Raw genomic sequence first — 6,878 nt, forward strand, 5'->3', positions numbered from 1 at the left:
CGACCGACTGAACTGAACTAACAAAAATAGACACACTCAAGTAGAATGAACTTTAATGCTGACATTAACAAAAGTATAGGCTCAATTATAATGGCTTCTTTGCAGGGGCGACCTCCTCTCCCCTGTCAGGTCAACAGTTAAGGAAGCCCTTCCAAAGTTAACCTGGCTCCTTCCCTATCTAGGCCCTTTAACGACTATTGTTGTTCTCCTACTTAGCCCTTGTTTAACACTGTTGGCTTAAGCTCAACATTCAGAAAACGAAGATCATGGCATCTGGTCCCATCACTTCAAATAGAGGGGAAACAGTGGAAACAGTGACAGACTTTATTTTGGGGGGGGCTCCAAAATCACTGCAGATCGTGACTGCAGCCATGAAATTAAAAGACGCTTACTCTTTGGAAGAAAAGTTATGAGCAAACTAGACAGCATGTTAAAAAACGGAGACATTACTTTGTCAACAAAGGTCCATCTAGTTAAGGCTATGGTTTTTCCAGTGGTCATATATGGATTCGAGAGTTGGACTATAAAGAAAGCTGAGCGCTGAAGAATTGATGCTTTTGAACCGTGGTGTTGGAGGAGACTCTTGAGAGTCCCTTGTACTGCAAGGAGATCCAACCAGTCCATCCTAAAGCAAATCAGTCCTGGGTGTTCATTGGAAGGACTGATGTTGAAGCTGAAACTCTAGTATTTTGGCCACCTGATGCGAAGAACTGACTCATTTGAAAAGACCCTGACTCTGGGAAAGAGTGAAGGCAGGAGGCGAAGGGGACAACAGAGGGCAAGATGGTTGGATGGCATCACCGACTCAATGGACATGAGTTTGAGTAAACTCCTGGAGTTGGCGATGGACAGGGAGGCCTGGCGTGCAGCAGTCCCTGGGGCTGCAAGGAGTCGGACACGACTGAGCGACTGAACTGAACTGAACTGACACAACATTGAATTTTAATTATAGCACGCATCCCTCCTTGGGCAGCTGCAAACACATCTAAAGCCATCCGATTTTGAATCACTGCCTTTCTCATTTGTATTTGTTCTTCATTTACAGCTTGAATTGCCTTTGCATTGCCCAGGAGGGCCTGTTTCGTGAAGTCAGTTAGAACTTTTATTTTAATCTCACTGACTTTGCCCATCCTGCATGTAAATAAGGGATATTTCCTGGGGCTTGTTGTAAGGATTGCTTAACATTTCCATGAGCAAAGGCAAATCTTAATAGCCTTGTGTGCAGATGCAACCTCCCAATGTGCCAAGAATAGCCAAGAATAACCAGTCTCCCAAGGAGACCATGCCTCCCGGAATACAATTATAGGGGACCACTGCATTTAAACATCTAGAAGTAGACTTCACTAACGTAAATCCATGCTGAGGATACAGACATTTGCTGATAATGGTATGTACTTTTATGGGATGGGTAGAAGCTTACCCCACCAAGACTGAAAAAGCTAACAAAGTGGCCCGATTCTTGCTGAGAGGCATTATTCCTAGGTTTGGGTTTCCACTGAGTATAGAATCAGATAATGAGCCCGCATTTGTGGCTGAATTACTCCAACTGGTCTGCAAAGCAGTAAATACTAAATGGAAACTATATACAGCGTATAGGCCACAAAGCTCAAGAATGGTTGAGAGAACGAACCGGACAATCAAGGTGATTTTGACAAAATGGGTGCAAGAAACTGGCACCTCCCTGGATGGACTTGTTGCCATTAGTGTTAAAGAGGATCAGAATGACCACCCCCCGCCCCCCCCGCCGCCGCCTGGTTGCACGGATATTCCCCCTATGAGATAATGTTCGGGAGGCCTCCCCTACTTATTTGGGAAGTAAAGGGAAATTTATTACAAAGGAGAGGGATGGAGGTGTTGCGGTAACTGGAACAGTTGGGGAAGGTAATCCATTACATCACCCCTTATGTTCAAAAAGAAAGAATTCCCTTTTCTTTAGGTACTAGTGTACACCCATACTCACCAGGAGATTTAGTATGGGTGAAGGATGGGAAACGGCAGACATCATCCCCCACCTGAAAAGGGCCATACACTATTGTACTGACCACTCCCACTGCAGTTCAATTGCAGGTATTACACCCGGCTCAAGACAGCAGCAGAGGGAGAGGGACCTTCCTTCCTAACCCGAAGGAACCACTGAAGACCCATTTCATTTTTCATTGGCGACCACAGATTCAGGATGAGCTGCTGTGTATAATTCTGCTGTTCCTGATCGGCATGATGACCCTACCAGGACTGCAAACTCAGGATAATGTGTTCTGCCAGGGTCCAGCCTCAGCAGGATCCAGGGGTACCCTCAGGATGAACGGTGTCGGCGAGAGAGAGAGAGGGAGAGACAGACAGACAGGCCACACTGGGGGTATGCAGCAGGGTCTGGTGGTGCTTTATTTTTTACCGTAGCTTTTGTACCCTAAGTTAGTACATTTCTAAGGGGAAGATAATTTAACATTACATCAGCTTGTCCTTCACGAAACCAGGGTGTTTTCTGCATACTTCTTTGTTTATGAGAGTCTTGTACATTATCTTCTGGTCTTGGGGCCTATTGACATTTTATGACCTAGGTGAATGCAAAGCTGTTTTCTGTAATCTAGTCTTTATTGAACACAAAGATCAGTTCTTTTGCAGAAGTTATCAGTTAAATTTATCTAAAAGGTTTACCACACAAAGACTTTGCAGCTCCGGTGAGACAGCCCCTGTTTAGCATTCCTGGTTAAAATTAACAACTCTAAACTCTTATTTTTCTAAATCTTTAACTATAACCACTTTTAGAATAATATTTTTGTGTTCTCTAATAGGGCTTCACACCCCCCGAAGGGCTCTGTGCCTATTAGGGCCTTTGTGTGATCAGGTTCTTTATGCTGTTTATGATTAAGGTGTTGTGAGCAGTCATGTGCATTAGTACGCATTTGCCAAGCAGGCTAGAATGCCAGCAAAGGGGTCTAATTTGAAACACTCCTTTCATCCTGGATAATCTTATAGGATACCACAGTCCAGGGGACATGTTAATTAAAGTTCTAAGTTGATTCTGTTTGGAGAGAGAGCGGGGAATGACTTCTACCTGTGTCACAGAAATTAGGAGTAGTCTAATATAGCAAGCATCAGAAAGACAGATGAGGTGAGCTTTAAGGTGAGCTTCATCTTTAAGGTGAGCTTCAGGGCAGCTTTTCGAAATCCCTGAAGTCCTGATTTGCCTTGCTAATCAGGTCTTCTCCTCCTGACCTTGTCATGGGTGGGATCTCGTGTGCTGGCGCCCAGCAGTGTTCTTGTTCTGGGGGCACTCCAGAGTCCCCACCAGTGTTAAACAAGGGCTAAGTAGGAGAACAACAATAGTTGTTAAAGGGCCTAGATAGGGAAGGAGCCAGGTTAACTTTGGAAGGGCTTCCTTAACTGTTGACCTGACAGGGCAGAAGAGGTAGCCCCTGCAAAGAAGCCATTATAATTGAGCCTATACTTTTGTTAATGTCAGCATTAAAGTTCATTCTACTTGAGTGTGTCTATTTTTGCTAGTTCAGTTCAGTTCAGTCGCTCAGTCGTGTCCGACTCCTTGCAGCCCCAGGGACTGCTGCACGCCAGGCCTCCCTGTCCATCGCCAACTCCAGGAGTTTACTCAAACTCATGTCCATTGAGTCGGTGATGCCATCCAACCATCTTGCCCTCTGTTGTCCCCTTCGCCTCCTGCCTTCACTCTTTCCCAGAGTCAGGGTCTTTTCAAATGAGTCAGTTCTTCGCATCAGGTGGCCAAAATACTAGAGTTTCAGCTTCAACATCAGTCCTTCCAATGAACACCCAGGACTGATTTGCTTTAGGATGGACTGGTTGGATCTCCTTGCAGTACAAGGGACTCTCAAGAGTCTCCTCCAACACCACGGTTCAAAAGCATCAATTCTTCAGCGCTCAGCTTTCTTTATAGTCCAACTCTCGAATCCATATATGACCACTGGAAAAACCATAGCCTTAACTAGATGGACCTTTGTTGACAAAGTAATGTCTCCGTTTTTTAACATGCTGTCTAGTTTGCTCATAACTTTTCTTCCAAAGAGTAAGCGTCTTTTAATTTCATGGCTGCAGTCACGATCTGCAGTGATTTTGGAGCCCCCCCCAAAATAAAGTCTGTCACTGTTTCCACTGTTTCCCCTCTATTTGAAGTGATGGGACCAGATGCCATGATCTTCGTTTTCTGAATGTTGAGCTTAAGCCAACAGTGTTAAACAAGGGCTAAGTAGGAGAACAACAATAGTCGTTAAAGGGCCTAGATAGGGAAGGAGCCAGGTTAACTTTGGAAGGGCTTCCTTAACTGTTGACCTGACAGGGGAGAGGAGGTCGCCCCTGCAAAGAAGCCATTATAATTGAGCCTATACTTTTGTTAATGTCAGCATTAAAGTTCATTCTACTTGAGTGTGTCTATTTTTGTTAGTTCAGTTCAGTCGGTCGCTCAGTCGTGTCTGACTCCTTGCAGCCCCAGGGACTGCTGCACGCCAGGCCTCCCTGTCCATCGCCAACTCCAGGAGTTTACTCAAACTCATGTCCATTGAGTCGGTGATGCCATCCAACCATCTTGTCCTCTGTTGTCCCCTTCGCCTCCTGCCTTCACTCTTTCCCAGAGTCAGGGTCTCTTCCAGCGAGTCAGTTCTTCGCATCAAAGTATTGGCGCCAAAGTATTGGCGCTTCAGCTTCAACTAGCCTTAACCAGATGGACCTTTGTTGACAAAGTAATGTCTCCATTTTTTAACATGCTGTCTAGGTTGCTCATAGCTTTTCTTCCAAGGAGCAAGCGTCTTTTAATTTCAATGGCTGCAGTCACGATCTGCAGTGATTTTGGAGCCCCCCCAAAATAAAGTCTGTCACTGTTTCCACTGTTTCCCCTCTATTTGCCGTGAAGTGATGGGACCAGATGCCATGATCTTCGTTTTCTGAATGTTGAGTTTTAAGCCAACTTTTTCACTCTCCTCTTTCACTTTCATCAAGCGGCTCTTCAGTTCTTCTTCGCTTTCTGCCATAAGGGTATTGTCATCTGCATATTTTTGTTAATCTCAGGGTTGATTTCCCTTAGGATTGTCTGGTTGGATTTCCTTGCTGTCCAAAGGACTCTCGAGAGTATTACCCAGCACCCACAAATCGAAACCGCCGATTCTTCTGGCTCTCAGTCACCGTCCGCAGTGATTTTGGAGCACAAGAAAAAAAAAATCTGCCACGGTTTCCACTTTTCCCCCATCTATTTGCCATGAAGTGATGGGACCAGATGCCACGATCTTAGTTTTTTTTTTTTTTTGAAAGCTGAGTTTTAAGCCAGTTTTGTCACTATCCTCTTTCATCCTCATCAGGAGGCTCTTTAGTTCCTCTTTGCTTTCTGCCATCAGGGTGCTATCATCTGCATATCTGAGGTGGTTGAAGTTTCTCTGGGCAATCTTGACTCCATCTTGTGAGGCATCCAGCCTGGCACTTTGCATGATGTACCTGCATATAAGTTAAATAAGCAGGGCGACAATATTTTACAGCCTTGACTTACTCCTTTCCCAATTTTGAACTTTATTGTACCTAGCTTTAATACATACGACCTTAGTATATCTTTTGCAAGGAAAATAACTTGATATGATGAAAGCTTAAAGTAAATGTAAATGGGATAAGAGCTTTGGGTAAGCTCTTTAAAAAAATTATATTTTAGAGATGTCTACTTCAAATGATCTTTCCAGATATTTGGTAAAGTCCTAGAGTTGTGCTGATTTAACTGATGGAAGTAAATTAATTAACTAGGTAGTTTCAAAAAAATAAGATACTGAGACATCAATTACTAAATAAACTAAGGTCTTTAGGAATACTAACAAAAAATGTGTGAACTAAACGTAAGTGAAATTCTCAATGAGTGAAACTGAATTCTGAAGAATAGAAGTTCACGGCCAGTCGCGACGCTTAATGCGTTTTACTAGACACACACACACAATACTGCATCACAAAGACAACTGGATTTGAAAGGAACCGGTTTCCCCTGGACTGCTAAATGTTCTGTTCTCCCCATGGAACGCCGTTATTTGGAAAAAGGCGCACAGGCTTCAGCCGACCGCCAGACCGGTGCTGGGCAGGACAAAAGGCAGGCAGGCAGCAGCCGAGCGCGCCGGGTCCCAACACGTAGAGGCTGGGAGAACAGGAGCGGGAGGCGGACGTCAGTTCCCCCAGAGGGCGCCCGCCGGCCGGTTGGCCGGGCCGGACGGCGTGGGAGGACGGAGGCGGGGACTAGGGCGGGGCGTGGGCTGGAGGGAAGCGCGGGTTCCCGTTGGCGTCACGGAAGGGGGCGTGTCGTATGTAGATATGTGAGCGCAGGGGCTGCTGGTCCGTGATCTGGTGCTTGAAGACCATATGGTCTCCCGTGGCGTGGGAGAGAATCCAGGCCTTTTTGCTTGAAAGTGCGTGGATGCGCTGTGTGGAAGGTCGAAGAAGGCTCGGGGATGCGGGGAGTAAAGTGAGCGTGTGTGTACAGTGTAGGGCGTATGAGGTTGAGGTGGGGCGGCAGGCTGGCAACTCATACTTACCTGGCAGGGGAGATACCATGATCACGAAGGTGGTTTTCCCAGGGCGAGGCTTATCCATTGCACTCCGGATGTGCTGACCCCTGCGATTTCCCCAAATGTGGGAAACTCGACTGCATAATTTGTGGTAGTGGGGGACTGCGTTCGCGCTTTCCCCTGGTTTTTCTGGGTGAAAAAAATAGAAAGAGGTTAGACGTACTGAGGGTTGCATGTGGGTAGTCCATTTGCTAGCTTTTAAACGCAACCCAGGGAGTAAACGCTCTGGAGATATTGCTGGTTTTGCGGGTCAGATGTCTCAGGAAGGCGCGGGAGTCTGGGTGCTGCCAGTCTATGAGTTACTCATTTTAAGATTTTGGTACA

At 45.9% G+C, this 6,878-nt stretch overlaps 1 non-coding gene across 1 annotated transcript; it reads left to right on the top strand.

Moving 5' to 3' along the window:
- Window positions 1–6,513: 6,513 nt before the first annotated feature.
- On the top strand, window positions 6,514–6,677 carry LOC133041887 (U1 spliceosomal RNA). The gene has a single exon (XR_009689436.1). It is a non-coding gene; the product is annotated as a U1 spliceosomal RNA (small nuclear RNA).
- The last annotated feature ends 201 nt before the right edge of the window (window positions 6,678–6,878 follow it).

Source organism: Dama dama, chromosome 20 (assembly GCF_033118175.1).
Source record: "Dama dama isolate Ldn47 chromosome 20, ASM3311817v1, whole genome shotgun sequence".
NCBI lineage: Eukaryota > Metazoa > Chordata > Mammalia > Artiodactyla > Cervidae > Dama > Dama dama.